Raw genomic sequence first — 17,448 nt, forward strand, 5'->3', positions numbered from 1 at the left:
TTAACTGGACAAGTGAAAAAGTTGGAGGAGGATGGTAAATGGTTTTTTTGAAGACGTAAATAGTAACGTGATTGACAAGGTCTTTGGTCATTATGATGGATTTTGAGCACTATAACAATCCTATGGTGCACACACAACCCTGATGCTTTGGATCTAAGTTTTCTCAAGTTACACATGAAAATCTCATATTATCCAAAGCATGAAGCCTAACTAGCATATAATTTTGAGATTTACAACATAAAATGAGTTAGATGAATACATCTTTGTTGTAGCTTGTAGAACATGTGCTTTCAAGAGCTTAGTACCTCAAATGTGATACCTCAAATAAGCCACAAACACCAAGAACAATGGAGTATTATGAGAGAGAGAAAGAAAGAAAGAGAGAAAGAGAGAGAGAGAGAGAGGCTAGGAGGCACCAAAAATCGGCTAGGGTTTCTTCTTGGAAGTCTTGGCTGATTTTGGGAAGGCTAGGGGTTCAATTTATAGTGTGGAATCCTTAATGTTTCTTACATAAAACCCTAATTTACTTAATCCTTTAAGTATTCCAATAATCCACATAATAGGCCCTTTGGACTAACTCTTCATGGACTACCACAGAGATTTAGTCCATCCCTAGTCAACATGGATCATTGGCCCAAACTATAAGTATTACTGATTTACCTAATCAGTCCCTATAAATTTAATCAGTCTCTTTTGATAACTAAATTAATTCTTGATCAAGACCAATTAAATAATATGATTTCTCAATTAATATATTAATCACTATATTGATTACACATTATTTAATTGGTATATACTTGGCCCGATAGTAGCATGGTCCAATATGGTCTCAACACTTTTGAATATAAATAAAAACACTTATTATTTAATCACCATATTGATTACACATTATTCATTGTATAATGTTTCGACTAACCAACTCAATACTTGAATTAAAAAAATAGTTATCCCATGCTGCAAGAATACACACTATGTTTACCTATGATCCTTACTTTGTGAAATAGATAAATTGAACACATTTCCAATGATGCTCATTTCATAATTCCAAATCCTTATCATAAGTGTAAGAATACCAAATTCTTCAATTATTAGAATGTGTTAGATTTTAAGCTATCATGTAATATTCCTTTCGTAATTTCAAGGCACCAAAGTTACAGAGACTTTGCTAATGATATTACAAAACATTCCATTGGACACTTGTTACAAAAGAATTCTATAAAGATGAAGTCTCACATTCAAGGTACATTCATTGAACATCCTTCTTGCATAAAAGTTTCTAAGCTAGAGATAAATTCTTAATATTGCAATTCCCATTATGGAAACATTTCCATAATTGCCATATGACAATATATTTTTAATAGAATCCTATCTATTCATAATTATATCAATATGGTCCATCCATTACTATACTTCCAACTGTCCCCAAGCAACCAATCTTTGGTAAACCCTTGATTTTCCTCAATAGTCGTTTAACAACTTTAGTCATAAACGGATCTGGCCCTTTTTCCCTCTTAATTCGCTAGACATTTGGAAAAATTAGAACATCTGAATATCATGACATTTGTAATCGATCCTATACCTGAAGCATATAGGATTCAATTCATAATGTCTTACATAAAGACATGATACTAGACCAATCTCTTACTATAATATTTCCATATATAGAATTTCCTATGATGGAACATTTCAACATTACATTCATATATATATATATATATATATATATATATATATATATATATATATATATATATATATATATATATATATATATATATATATATATATATATATATATTCATGACTAAGTCCCATTAAAATTTTAATCTTAAGCTTTTAGATTCGAAATGAAGTATGATTTCCCTCTCCCTTACTATAGCAAAACAACTTTTCAAAGTTTGCAACTTTGCAAATCAAAACATTGTTTCCTATAAATAGCATTGCTAACTCGCAACACCTATCATAACGATTATGCTCTCACTTGCATAATAACTATGTCCTTACTAGCATAACACTTATACTCCCACTAGCTTTGACATGTAGCCAGAAATCAGTTGGACTTCTAGAAATCAATATCTATTGACTTTCTTACCAAAGTTCAGATTTATGATACAAGATGCTTCGATAAGACTTTATTTAGGCTTCTCAAACTTATACATCTTTCATTAGAAAGCTCATTTGTGTGTCTATAATATTTCAGAACTTATATCAGTAAGCCCTAAATGTTCAGACTATTTGTTATTTCTCACAATTCAAACTATGAAGAGGGATGCTGTAATCATAATCGAATTTGAGAATGCACTTAACACAATTACTATCTCCTCAAAATCTACTTAGTGAAAGCGTTTCCTCACAATAATATTCATGAAGCGGAGAGAAACCTTATGTCATTTGGATTTTATGGTGTATGTGTTCCTATCCATATGAATCTTTCATTTCCAGCCATCATCATAAGATAAGATCTATAACAAATTCAAACTCATATAGATTGAACTTGTTCAATCTTGCTTTCTTGCCTTCTAGCAGCACAAGGGTCTACCATTGGTTCCAGGTTGTTGAGCAGCTCACCTATACTGGTCAATGTACTTTCATTGATCAAGGTGCTTTGCCTTATGCAATCATATGAGAACTCAAAGGACTCACATGCATAGTTAACTTAACTGGAATGGGCATAGAAACGAGAATATGTTAACACCATAGGTTACAAACCTCAAGTCGTGTGCTAGTGATAAATGATAGGTTTATTCTTGATTGGTTCTTGAAGCTACTCAAGACCATTAAGACTCCCAACTAACCTCTTGACATTTAAGATTCCCTTGTCAAAAACATTCCTTAACAAAAAAATATGCAAGATTTTGTGCGGATTCTTATCAAGATAACACTTCATTCAATTGGTCTTAGTTGATCTTTGTTTCAGCCAAAAACATCATAGATACCAATTCCAAATGTGGAAAAGTAAGATAAGTTTTCTACTCCACATTTCATGAGGTGTCATAAACCTACTTAGGATATGTCACTCAAGACACAATTTTGGAGTATGATTCTAAAACTTGGTTTTGGAACGAAGTATGATTCATCCTTTTGATTTAACCTTTTCAATAGTTCATGATTTCTCTCCTTAGTCATACTTATACACTAAGGTGTCCTTAGAGGATCAATTGCGACTTGGTTCCATAATCATTAGGATGATCATAAAACACAATACTCAAGTACTCTCCTTTCTTTTCAGATTGGAGAAACTTTTATCTTTCTACCTAATTGATTCTTCTTATTTGTTCTAATATTCATTAAAAGCTTTTCAATGATTTAGAATCACTCTTAATCTTGTAAGTATAACCATATTTACAAAACTTTTAGTAAATCATGATGAATAGTCTTATCGTTCTTTGTGGCTGACTTGACCAGTGCACAACAATGTGTACTAGATCTCCTAGTCCATTACTTGACTCACATCTACATGTGAACAAGAAATTAGTTTTAATTTCCCAAAGATGAAGGTTCTCATTCATCACACAATACAAGTCGCATGATTCCAAGTTTTTGTTCAATTGAAACTTGGGTGATAAGAACCTTTTCTTATTTGGTAAATTATGGCATTACCACTAACGATAGAATCAAACCTATTGCTAAAAAATATATAAACAACAATTTTCACAAATCTCATTGCAAGTAAATATAAAATAAGACAAAATCAAAAAATTTCTTTATTTATAAAACCCGGAAAACTTGTCCTTACAATGCAATTACAAATGAAAACTATGTTACTAAATATCCCTAAGCAATCTATCATAACTCCTAACAGCAACTCAAAAATCTGATCATCGAACCAAGCGATCGAAATACATCTCTTCGTGACCAGACTCAACTAACTCTTCCTTTAAGCTCCCTTTCTTTTCTTCAATCCTACAAAACATCAAAATGCACTCTTATGACATCATGTATTAAGAATCTATAAATAGGAACTTAATAGAGTTAGATAATGGACATACCTAAAGTAGAGTCATACATTTTGACTTTACCACCCTTACGATCCTTCAGGTAGATACGGCAGTTTCGCATCCAATGCCCCTTGTTTTTGGAATAGAAACAAATAGAATCTTTCGGAATGGTGAATAGGATTATCTCAGACTCAGCCTTTCTCTTATGATCAACCTTTTTGACTGTAACGCCTGTGTTTCTGGGCTTGCCATTTTTAGCAATGTGATAGTCTAGGTTAACCTTTGTAACCCGTTTTGAAATAATAGAAGTGTATTATTTGAGTATTATGTGTTTTGTGCTTAATTGCTTAATTATGTGGTTTGATTAATTAAGAATAAAAATAAGCATCAAAATTTAGGTGTAAAATAAACTTGATATCTTTAGATAATGTTGTAGTAATTAAGACAAGGTTTCCGAAGAAATAAAGAATGCCGAAATCCGAGTTATAACGAAGCAGTTATGACCTGTCGAAGTTTCGCGACAGAACCGGCACCGTTGAATAACGTAAAAAGTGAAATTTACGTTAGAGCGATATTTAGCCTTAGTGATCTAAACGAGAATCGAAGATCTCGTTGTTAGTATCAAAGCGATAAAAAGTTAGGCGAGAACGGACATCGAACGAAGAAGTTATGAATTTATAACGAAATTTTCTGTCCCAGCCTATTAAAAATAAATAATAAAAAAATAAAATCAAAATTTGCCGACAAAGTATAAACGAACATTGTAGAGCGTAGTCTCACCTTCGCGTGGATATAAAGAACGTCGAAAACGGAGTTCGTGTGAAGAAGATAGGAATTTCCGAAGTTTATTAAATAATTAATAATTAAAATTAATTATTAAACCTCGGTATTATCCGGAGGCGAGTCACCGGACTCATCCGGAGTATGCCCCGCGTACAGCGAAGAGTGTCGACACTCGCACTCGAGGACTTCGGATGACGCATGCAGTGACGTTTCCGAGGCAGTACGCCCCGCATACTGCGAGGCATCAGCCTCTTATAAATAGGATGCGAGGGCAGCCGGCTTCTTTGCTATTTTTCTCCATTCTCTCTCCCATTTTGCCTTGATTTGCGTGCCAGAAATACCCCGAAGCCCCGGTAATATTCCCGAGTCCCGAAGCAAGTCCCGAGATCCCGAAGATCCCAAGAAGTGCGATTTCCGAGTTGAAGCTCTGCCCGCGAGAAGTTCGATTTTTGTAGAGATCTTCTAGATCTGCTGAGGATTACTACTTTTGCAAGTCGTAGTGTTGTCCGATCATCTTCTGATCAAGTGAGTGTATACTACCTTTCATAAACACAATAATAATACAAGTATGGTTTGAGTGTATTAAGTATATTGTTGTTTATATGTGTGAGTGCGTTGTTACTTTCTTCTAACGCATAATTATCAAGTATTTAATATAAAATACGAGATATGTGTATATTTTGTTGTTATATGCGTGAATGTATATTCACTTTCTTCTATCTTACAGATCTGATTATTTCTATATGAAATACGTGTTATGTGTGTGTGCCTCATCTGTTATATGGAAAATGTATTGATCAAGCATGCTATATAGGTTTTGAAAATATGTATAAAAATGAATGTTTTTATCTACTAATATGTTGGGTAGAACATGGGTAGATAGTTGATGTGTAATAAACAGATGAGAGGCCTCGATGTTGTTTTGATCCAGTCATCTAGCGGAATTTAGATGACGACCACGGACTTTTCAAGACAGTCCAGTGGAACGCTAGCAGGCTCATAACCTGTAGGTGTTAATGAACTTGGGTGTTCATTCGCTATATTCCGTCCCCCTCATGGTTGCCTTATTTGACTTATATTGCTGAGGAACCCCTGCAACATGTGTTGTCACCCCGATGAAAATTATTCTTAGATTAGGTCCCTTGTGTTAGTTATTTTAGGGACATAAAGTGAGAATAACGGGAATGGGTAACTGGGTTATTGTTGGTTGATAATAATTAATTTAATTATTTATTGTGGGTTAAAAACCCTATATGCTCACCAGGCTCCCAAGCCTGACCCACTCAGTTTTATTTGTATTACAGGAAGTGGCGCAAGGGCGTAAGATGGGTGAACCATCAAGCTGTTTTGTTTACAAGTTTGTATATGTATATATTTGTTGAATGACTTGTAATGTTATCGTTTATGCTTATTGGTCTGTATCGGAACATGACACCCCGAGTTTTGATTATATAATGAAAATACATTTCTTTTATGAAATGCTTTGGTAAACATTGTTTTATCATGTTTTGTTTTTGGGAACAAATTCCGCAACTCTTTCAAATCAAAAGGATTTACTCTGAAATTATTTTAAAAGCATAAATGAAAATCGGTCTTTTCTGGCCGAGATTTTGGGGATGTCACAGTTGGTATCAAAGCATTAGTTTAAGCAAACTAGGAATTTGTAGGATTTCTAGACTTAAACTTAGAATGCTAAGTGAAATTTTGAGATGTATGTCTATTACATTTTAGACACGAGTACTAGTTTATTTTAGGAAAGTTACCTAAAATGCTTTATGTGCTAAATGTTATATGTTTCCATATATGATATTATTTATTCGGATCTATGGTCTGTTGCCGACCGGATCTAGAAACTTTATGTGTGTAGGATTCTAAGCGTACGTCTACGATATTAGAACTAGCATGTAAACGTTTCGGAGTGATAAGGATGATTTGAATATCTATCGTGTATAAGGATCTAATTTCACCTTATTCGGTGTGTAGATCAAAAATGGTGAGAACAAGAAGTGGAGTTGGAAATGCTGATGAAAACAGGAATCAACCACCAGTGATTGAGCAAAGACCTGTCGTAGCAGCAGTACCTGAGCCAATAACCATGGCTGGTGTGCAAATGATGATTCAAACAATGTTGGATCGTCAGATGGATGAAACTAGACGGTTGCTTCAACAGAATCGTGAAGAACTGTCAATTCGTGTGGAAGAGCCTGAATTAAATGAAGGGCACTCGAAAGGTGGAAACTTCAGTGGGTCTGTTGGTTAAGCTAACCCACCGATAGTTAGGCGAGACAACCATGATGGAAGGAATGATGGAATGAGATGCAAGTACAAGGACTTTCTAACTTGCAAACCATCGACCTGCAATGGAAAGGAGGATCCAATTGGAGTTATGGATTGGATCTCAGAAATGGAATTGGCCTTCATGACTTGTGGCTGCAGAGGCAAGTTGCAGACTATCTATGCAGTACGTCAGTTCCGAGGAGGAGCCGTTCATTGGTGGAATACTCTAGGGAAGACTTTAAGCCCAAATGAGCCACTGCAATTGTCATGGGCAGAATTCTTGGTACAGTTCAAGCGCAAGTTCTGCTCGGCTCAAAATCTATTGGAGCTAGAGAACAAGTTTCTGACACTAACGAAAGGCAGCATGTCAGTTGATGAATACACCAATAACTTCACCGATAAGATGGAGTTTGCCTTGCGTATCGTTCCAGACGAGCTGACAAAGGTGGACCGGTATGCGATGGGACTCCCATGGGAGTACGAGGTGCCAGTACGTCAGGCACATACTCTAGAGGCAGCTATCTGGGCTGCCAAGTCTGTTGAGAACATGATTAAGGGGAGAACCACCAACAAGGTTGAAGTTGGTGAGAAGAGAAAGTTTAAGGGAACATCTGGTTCCGGTAAGAAAAGCAAAATTTCGAAATCTGATTCGAAAAAGTTTGGAGGAAGAGGAGGCGAAGCAAAGTGGTGTGATAAGTGTAAGAAAAAGCACTTTGGGAAATGTAGCGAGGATGTAACCTGCTACAAGTGTGGGAAGGTTGGACATTTTGCCAATGAATGTCCGAACAACAAAAGGATGTGTTTTGGTTGTAATGAAGAGGGGCACATTTTGAAAGACTGTCCGAAGAAGAAGGAGGCAGCTAAGCCCAACATTCCACCAAAGCCGAAGGCGAGAGCATTCCAGATGACACTGGAAGCTGCTAAGGATGAAGCTGATGTCGCTTCAGGTACCTTTCTCGTAAACACATTGCCTACCCAAATTTTATTTGATTCTGGATCCAACTACTCCTTTATATCGCATGAATTTGGTAGAAAACTAGCTTTGCGTGTTGATAGACTAGATAATGCTTTATTAGTTGAAGTTGCTAGTGGCAAGTTTGTACCTGTTAGCCATCATATGAAAAACATCTTAATCGACCTTAATGGGAATAAGTTTCATGAAGAATTATTACCTATCAAACTTAATGGTTTCGACATCGTGTTGGGAATGGATTGGCTTAGCGCCAATGATGCCGAAATTTTATGCAAGAAGAAGATTGTTAAAGTAAACCCTTCTGGAAAAGATTCGTTTATGGTGTATGGGGATAAACGTAGAGTGAATTCTGGAATCATTTCCCTAATGAAAGCCAGAAAGTGTTTGACCAAGGGATGTACATCATATTTAGCATTCGTGATTGATGCTAAGAAGGAAAAGAAGGTGATGCAGAGTATTCCTGTGGTGTGTGATTATCTGGAAGTATTTCCCAAAGATCTTCCTGGATTACCACCTGATAGACAAGTAGAGTTCATAGTAGACTTGTTACCAGGAACAACGCCAATTGCAAAAGCACCTTATCGATTAGCACCGATGGAGATGAAGGAGCTGATGATGCAACTTCAGGAGTTATTGGACAAAGGTTTCATTAGACCTAGTTCATCACCCTGGGGAGCTCCGGTGTTATTCGTGAAGAAGAAAGATGGAAGTATGAGAATGTGCATTGATTACAGAGAGCTGAACAAGGCAACAATAAAGAATAGATATCCGTTGCCAAGGATTGATGACCTATTTGATCAATTGCAAGGTTCGAGCTATTTCTCGAAGATCGATCTTAGGTCAGGATATCATCAGCTGAAAGTAAGAGAGCAGGATATAGAGAAGACTGCATTCAGAACTAGATATGGACACTACGAGTTCTTGGTTATGTCGTTTGGACTAACCAATGCTCCGGCAGCATTCATGGATTTAATGAATAGGGTTTGTAATCCGTTCCTTGATAAATCCGTGATAGTGTTCATAGACGACATTCTGATTTACTCAAAAAGCCAGGAGGAGCATGGCAGATACTTGTGAGAAGTGTTAGAAGTCTTGAAGAAGGAGAAGTTGTATGCTAAGTTCTCAAAATGTGAATTTTGGATTCGTGAAGTCCAATTCTTGGGTCACGTGGTCAACCAAGAAGGGATAATGGTTGATCCCGCGAAGATCGAAGCTGTGATGAAGTGGGAACAACCGAAAAGTCCCACGGAGATCTGAAGCTTTTTAGGATTAGCCGGATATTACCGAAGGTTTATCCAAGGCTTTTCTTCGATTGCTACTCCATTGAGAGCTTTGACCCACAAAGGAGCTACTTATGCTTGGAGTGATAAGCATAAAGAAGCATTCGAGAAGCTAAAGAAGAAGCTATGCGAGGCACCGATACTTTCTCTACCCGATGGAGTCGAAGACTTCGCTGTTTATAGCGATGCGTCTGGGGTTGGATTGGGTTGTGTTTTGACCCAAAGAGAAAAGGTGATAGCATATGCGTATCAACAACTAAAAGAGCATGAAAAGAACTACCCGACTCATGATTTGGAGTTGGCAGCGGTGGTTTTCGCTCTGAAAATATGGAGGCATTACCTCTATGGCACGAAGTGCAAACTTTTCACTGATCATAAGAGTCTCCAATATCTCTTCAATCAAAAAGAGTTAAATATGAGGCAACGACGCTGGCTAGAATTACTTAAAGACTACGACTGTGAGATACTTTACCATCCCGATAAAGCTAATGTTGTTGCTGATGCTCTCAGTCGGAAAGTCAATTTTGAAAGGAAAAGGCCAAGAGCATTGGGAGTTGAAGTTGTCTCGACCATTGTGGAAAGTATAAAGAAAGCTCAAGAGGAAGCTTCTGAAAAGAATGACTGAAAGGAGGAACGTTTGGGCAAAACGTTAGTGTTCGGTGTAAACAGTCATGGACTGAAGGTGTTCCAGGATCGGATTTGGATACCTAAGATTGGAGGAGTCAGAGATCTTCTGATGGAAGAAGCTCACAAGACCATGTACTCGATTCATCCAGGTAGCACTAAAATGTATAGGGACCTGAAACCCTACTACTGGTGGCCGACGATGAAGCTTGATGTTGCAAAGTATGTGGCATAGTGTGTGACTTGTGCGAGAGTCAAGACACAACATCAGAAACCGTATGGGAGTTTAGAACCTTTACTTGTGCCTATGGGTATGTGGGAAGACATTGCTATGGATTTTGTCACTAAACTTCCCAGAACAAAGAATGGTCACGACATGATTTGGGTGGTCGTCGATCGATTCACTAAGAGTGCGCATTTCATAGCAGCCTGGGAGAAATGGTCTATGGAAAAGCTTGCGAATTCTTATGTGAAGGAAATTGTGAGACTTCACGGTGTTCCGCTAGCAATTGTGTCGGATCGTGATAGTCGTTTCACCTCAAGGTTTTGGAAAAGTCTACAAGAGGAAATGGGTACCAAGTTATATTTAAGTACAGCTTACCATCCGCAGACTGATGGCCAGAGCGAACGAATGATACAAACACTTGAAGATATGCTAAGAGCATGTACCTTGGAATTCCTAGGTAACTGGGATGAACATTTACCGTTGGTAGAATTTTCCTATAACAATAGTTTTCACTCGAGCATTAAGATGGCACCTTACCAAGCTTTGTATGGAAAAAAGTGTCGTACGCCGTCTTGTTGGCTTGAGGCTGGGGAAAAGCAGTTTATGGGACCGGAGATGGTTCATCAAACTGCTGAAAAGTTGAAAATAATTAGGGAAAGAATGTTAGCAGCTCAAGATCGTCAAAAGAGTTATGTTGACAAAAAGCGAAGACTGATGACTTTTGAAGTTGGAGATTCGGTTTTGCTTAAAGTCTCGCCGTGGAAGAGACTTATAAGATTTGGTAAAAGGGGAAAATTAATTCCAAGGTTTATTGGACCGTTTAAAGTTCTTCAGAGGATTGGGAACCAAGCTTACAAGCTCGAACTACTAGAAGAACTGAATGGAATTCATAACACTTTTCATGTGTGTTATTTACGGAAGTTCACGGGGGAAGTTCCCGACATGATTCCACTTTTGGAGTTGAGAATCGATGAGAACAAAAGGTTGATTGAAGAACCAGAGGCAATTGTTGACCGAAAGACTAAGAAGTTGCGACGCAAGATGGTCGAGTTAGTGCTTGTCCGATGGAAACACACGAATGGGTCGAATCTCACCTGGGAGACGGAGAGTGACATGATGGGTCGCTATCCGCATTTGTTTGTTGAGGTGTGATTCCGGGGACGGAATCATTCTAAGGTGGGGAGAATTGTAACGCCTATGTTTCTGGGCTTGCCATTTTTAGCAATGTGATAGTCTAGGTTAACCTTTGTGACCCGTTTTGAAATAATAGAAGTGTATTATTTGAGTATTATGTGTTTTGTGCTTAATTGCTTAATTATGTGGTTTGATTAATTAAGAATAAAAATAAGCGTCAAAATTTAGGTGTAAAATAAACTTGATATCTTTAGATAATGTTGTAGTAATTGAAACAAGGTTTCCGAAGATATAAAGAATGCAAAAATCCGAGTTATAACGAAGCAGGTATGACCCGTCGAAGTTTCGCGACAGAACCAGCACCGCTGAATAACGTAAAAAGTGAAAGTTACGTTAGAGCGATATTTAGCCTTAGTGATCTAAACGAGAATCGAAGATCTCGTTGTTAGTATCAAAGCGATAAAAAGTTAGGCAAGAACGGACGTCAAACGAAGAAGTTATGAATTTATAACGAAATTTTCTGTCCCGGCCTACTAAAAATAAATAATAAAAAAATAAAATCAAAATTTGCCGACGGAGTCTAAACGAACGTTGTAGAGCGTAGTCTCACCTTCGCGTGGATATAAAGAACGTTGAAAATGGAGTTCGTATGAAGAAGATATGAATTTCCGAAGTTTATTAAATAATTAATAATTAAAATTAATTATTAAACCTCGGTATTATCCGGAGGCTAGTCACCGGACTCATCCGGAGTACGCCCCGCGTACAGCGACGAGTGTCGACACTCGCACTCGAGGACTTCGGATGACGCATGCAGTGATGTTTCGGAGGCAGTACGCCCCGCGTACTGCTGTACACCCCGCGTACTGCGAGGCATCAGCCTCCTATAAATAGGATGCGAGGGCAGCCGGCTTCTTTGCTATTTTTCTCCATTCTCTCTCCCGTTTTGCCTATTTTTGCATGCCAGAAATACCCCGAAGCCCCGGTAATATTCCCGAGTCCCGAAGCAAGTCCCGAGATCCCGAAGATCCCGAGAAGTGCGGTTTCCGAGCTGAAGCTCTGCCCGCGAGAAGTTCGATTTTTGTAGAGATCTTCTAGATCTGCTAAGGATTACTACTTTTGCAAGTCGTAGTGTTGTCCGATCATCTTCTGATCAAGTGAGTGTATACTACCTTTCATAAACACAATAATAATACAAGTATGGTTTGAGTGTATTAAGTATATTGTTGTTTATATGTGTGAGTGCGTTGTTACTTTCTTCTAACGCATAATTATCAAGTATTTAATATAAAATACGAGATATGTGTATATTTTGTTGTTATATGCGTGAATGTGTATTCACTTTCTTCTATCTTACAGATCTGATTATTTCTATATGAAATACGTGTTATGTGTGTGTGCCTCATCTGTTATATGGAAAATGTATTGATCAAGCATGCTATACAGGTTTTGAAAATATGTATAAAAATGTATGTTTTTATCTACTAATATGTTGGGTAGAACATGGGTAGATAGTTGGTGTGTAATAAACAGATGAGAGGCCTCGATGTTGTTTTGATCCAGTCATCTAGGGAATTTAGATGACAACCACGGACTTTTCTAGACAGTCCAGTGGAACGCTAGCAGGCTCATAATCTGTAGGTGTTAATGAACTTGGGTGCTCATTCGCTGTATTCCATCCCCCTCATGGTTGCCTTATTTGACTTATATTGCTGAGGAACCCCCGTAGCATGTGTTGTCACCCCGATGAAAATTATTCTTAGATTAGGTCCCTTGTGTTAGTTATTTTAGGGACATAAAGTGAGAATAACGGGAATGGGTAACTGGGTTATTGTTGGTTGATAATAATTAATTTAATTATTTATTGTGGGTTGAAAACCCTATATGCTCACCAGGCTCCCAAGCGTGACCCACTCAGTTTTATTTGTATTACAGGAAGTGGCGCAAGGGCGTAAGATGGGTGAACCATCAAGTTGTTTTGTTTACAAGTCTGTATATGTATATATTTGTTGAATGACTTGTAATGTTATCGTTTATGCTTATTGGTCTGTATCGGAACATGACACCCTGAGTTTTGATTATATAATGAAAATACATTTCTTTTATGAAATGCTTTGGTAAAAATTGTTTTATCATGTTTTGTTTTTGGGAACAAATTCCGCAACTCTTTCAAATCAAAAGGATTTACTCTGAAATTATTTTAAAAGCATAACTGACAATCGGTCTTTTCTGGCCGAGATTTTGGGGATGTCACATTGACCATAGAAGATTTTTCTCCTTTAGGAGAGGAGACCATTTCTAGACTATTACCTTTGCCATTGTTAGGGTCCATGAAAATTTGGGATGCAGGTCTTCCATTCAAATTTGCTTGACCAGTGCACCACATCATTACTGATTCAACAGCAATTAGCAAATATGTAAGATCAATAAGGGTCATGTTGTGATCTATCATATAGTAGTCATTAACGATTTGACCATACGACTCGGGAAGTGATTGATGAACCAAGTCAACAGTCAACTTCCTTGGGAAAATTACACCCAACATTCCCAGCCTATCAATATGCAACTTTATCTCCAAGACATGAGCATATACAGACTTTCCATCTTCGTGTTTACTTGCTAATAGGGCATGAGTGACCTTGAACTTTTCAAGTATGATTTCTAGTTCCTCGATCAAAACGTGGAACATCATCTTCATGAAGAAAGCTTTTTCCAAAAGATTCGGGAATACCATAGTTTTTTGAACAAGACATCTAGAAGTGAGAAATTCAAGTTAGTTGATTCAATCCTTAATATAACACCCAAATGAAATATTAAGGCTAGGACCCAACACAATAATTTTACAATTCGGAAGAGGGATTTCGTAATCTAATTGTAAATTATTTTTCGGTAGGTAAATGATGATTTACCAATTCCACCACGATAATGAAATTTGAAACGAATTAGATTTTTAAATGAAACTCTTATACCTTTTGAGATTCATTGAACTTTTCAATAGCATGTTTAATCTCGAATATGCCCTTTAATTTTGTGACTAGGATACCGAGGATCATAAATAAGGTGTGAATAACCATGAAAATTAGTTTGGTACTCTCGAAGTCATGTATCATCTAATCAATGTGCCGGTTAACCACACACGCTCCATTGAACTATGATAACCTACGAGCTACCCATTACCATCCTTCATTAGTCTCATATTAGTGTGTTGGTTAGCCACACACACTCAACTAACGACCAATAACGTATAATGTGCAATTTCATGGGTTAGCATCAAATTCAAATTTTTCCTAAAGTAACTAAGATTTGGAAATTTATAAAACATTTAGTTACTTTGTGTAATTATCATTATACTTTTTAATGATAATTAATGTCTTATCCTACCCGTTCGGCTAACGACCCTCCACTAGTCAAGTATGTAGTAGGTGAGAGTAGACACCCATTCAATTGTCATTTTATTGGCAATTTCCTTATACCCCCTTATAGACCAGCTTCGTGAACGAGGCCTACTAATGGTAAGACTGACTTTTATTTATACATATATAATATATCAAACTTTTAATTTTAAATAGTATAAGGGTGTATTGTATACAATTAAAATACTAGATGGTTTAATCTATTAATAATTTAGACTCTTAATTTTAATTAAATTTAAACCATGTCATTATGGATTTATTAATTCGCTCTTTTAATTAAACTCTTAATTAATTTAATAACACCATAAGGGTGAAATTTGAACTATTCAAAATATCAAGGTTCTAAATTTAAGATTTCAAAATTAAAGCTATTTAATCAAATTTAAATTACAAAACCACGAGGTGCTCTTTTGAAACTTTTCAAAATACTAGGGTTTAAGAATTTAATATTTCAAAATTAAAACTTTTAATTAAATTTTAAATTCCAAAACTTGAGGAAAAGTTTTGAAACTTTTCAAAATCTTTTAAATAAAATTTGAGAACAATTAAATTAATCATATAATTTATCTATATCACAAAATTTGACCTAATCTAATTTCATATAGAAAGATAATTCACATCAAATTCTACAAACAATCAATTTATCACATAAACAATTAATTATCTCAAAATTTGACAATTATCCTTCAATTGGATGAGGATAATCATTACCTTATCATAAAAAACAATTTTTTAATAGTCAAAACAGGTTGTGGTAATGATCCTAATCCAATTCTAGCCCAAAAACTTGAAAATATGCCAACAGATGATCCAACTCGTCGACTCAAGCAATAGACTCATCGAGGTCACCAGTCAAAGAGCAGATTTCAATTTGCTCCAACATGAACAATTAACCAACGCATCAATATAACAGAAAACGCCCTAGGCTCTGATACCACTGATGGGTTTTGAGCACTATAAGAATCAAATGGTGCACATACAACCCTAATGCTTTGGATCTAAGTTTTCTCAAGTGATACATGCAATTTTCATATTATCCGAAACATGAAGCCTAACTAGCATATAATTTTGAGATTTACAACATAAAACGAGTTAAGATAAATACCTCTTTGATGTAGCTTGTAAAACTTGGCCTTTCAAAAGCTTAGTACCTCAAATTTGATACCTCAAATAAGTCACAAACACAAAAAACAGTGGAGGATTGTGAGAGATTGTCTAGGAGGCACCAAAATTTGGCTAGGGTTTCTTCTTGGAAGTCTTGGCTGATTTTGGGAAGGTTAGGGGTTCAATTTATAATGTGGAATCCTTAGGGTTTCTTATATAAAACCCTAATTTACTTAAGCCTTTAAGTATTCCAATAATCCATATGATAGGCCCTTTGGACTAACTCTTCATGGACTCTCATATAGATTTATTCCATCTATAGTCAACATGGATCATTGGCCCAAACTATAGGTATTACTGATTTACTAAATTAGTCCATGTAAATGTAATCAGTCTCTTTTGATAACTAAATTTATTCCAAATTAATTGTTGATCAATACCAATTAAATAATATGATTTCTCAATTAATATATTATTCTTATAGTATATTAATAAATCAAAAATATTCTCTTTCTCAAATATCTATTCTATCAAATTGCACCGGTGAAGGCAACCCAAAAGGACCATGCTACTATTAGGTCAAGTACATACCAATTATAGTTATGGGCTTAAACACATAATCCAACACACTCTTCTTTTTATGACACAAACCAGGACCTTTATTCAATATGTATCAAATTAGGAAAAGGGAAAGGTTTTGAATTGATGAATGAGGAACACTCCCTAAGTCTTGTTGAAACTGAAGTGTCGTTTTATGATCCTACATATTTGCAACAGATGGAGAATGCATTTTCTGCTTTATTATGTGGTGATTTCTTATCAGAGCTTGACTTCCCTATATGTTCGGTTGGTGAACTTTGGGATTTTATGTATGATCATACTGGAGGTGGTAAGTCTACAAGTGGTGGAGGTAATCAAGGTGTTTAGAAGGTTATGGTAGTCGGTTTCTGTTGGCAGTGATATTTGGTTGATGTTGTATGGATAATAGTTTTTTTTATCGCTGTTTTTGCTACTATTTTTTTACGGTTGTTTCTTGATATTATATTTTCCTTTTTCATATCTAATTTCTCAGTTTCATGGCCTTTGTGATTGTCCTTTGTTATTCTTGTACTTTTGTTTGTTTTGCACTGGTTGCTAAGTGTTCATGAACAACCATTCCACTTGTCTGTGATAATATTATTTTGGTTTTTAATATATATATATATATATATATATATATATATATATATATATATATATATATATATATATATATATATATATATATATATGACAACTGTCAAATTCAGGTCATTTTCAGACTCATGTATTTTTTTCATAAACCATATATGCACATCATGTCATGGACTAGTACTAGAAATTAGGCCATAACCTTGTAGAAACTAGGATCCAACTAAAATCTAGGACTAATATATTTGACTCTTACGATTCTAGTAAGTTGTCTAGCTATTGTAGGAAATGCCAATACCCAAATTCGAGCAAAATCCAAACATTTGTTAAAACTGAAAGAGGGTATGAAACTCTAAAAACAAATTAAAATCTTCTAAATTCACTTCATTATTATGTTTAATATCTAACAATGTTCCAAAATCCCTAAAGAGCCCTAAAATCCAAATTTCTAAACTTTAAAACCTATAAACTCTATAAGTTTGGCTGTAAACCTCATTATATCAAATAATTATTTATAGGATATAAT

Source organism: Lactuca saligna, chromosome 6, assembly GCF_052625555.1.
Source record: "Lactuca saligna cultivar CGN05327 chromosome 6, ASM5262555v1, whole genome shotgun sequence".
NCBI classification, from domain to species: Eukaryota; Viridiplantae; Streptophyta; class Magnoliopsida; order Asterales; family Asteraceae; genus Lactuca; species Lactuca saligna.